We start from the raw sequence: 554 nt of genomic DNA, 5'->3' as shown, positions 1-554 counted from the left end.
TAACAATTGCTTGATGAATAAGCTTGAAGATTGTGTTGGCATGGTTGATATGATGCGCAAATATATCGGAAGCTGTTATTATGATCAACCTGCACAATCAAGAAACAACAAAACAACCTTTCTCCCCCTTTTGACATTATCAAAAAGATAACCCAGGTCAAAAAAAGCTAGGAAGAGATATTAGTTAATCATAAAACAAAGTTAATGAATTAATTTGGGTTTTAACAAATTAACTTGTTTCATTTTTTGGTAAATTGAACAAATGCGCTTGATTTACAAAAAAACTAGCTAATTTGAAAGGAGAATGGCATACAAGAGTTAATCAAATATTTAACAATGTTAGCAATATCAACTCTCATAAGATCAAGAACCATCCACAGAAGCAGATAAGTTATTCGACATAATTAAAGCAAAAAACAAAAAAAAACATTAGCATAGCATAAAGAGTCAAGGAAGTCAGGAAATAGTACAGGATATAAAGTCAATCAAAGACAAATAGCGACATATGAATTAGTTCTGAAAGCAACAACAACAACTAAATCCAGAAGGTGCCA

This window comes from Lupinus angustifolius, chromosome LG06 (assembly GCF_001865875.1).
Source record: "Lupinus angustifolius cultivar Tanjil chromosome LG06, LupAngTanjil_v1.0, whole genome shotgun sequence".
NCBI lineage: Eukaryota > Viridiplantae > Streptophyta > Magnoliopsida > Fabales > Fabaceae > Lupinus > Lupinus angustifolius.
Note: the sequence above shows the minus strand (reverse complement) of the source record.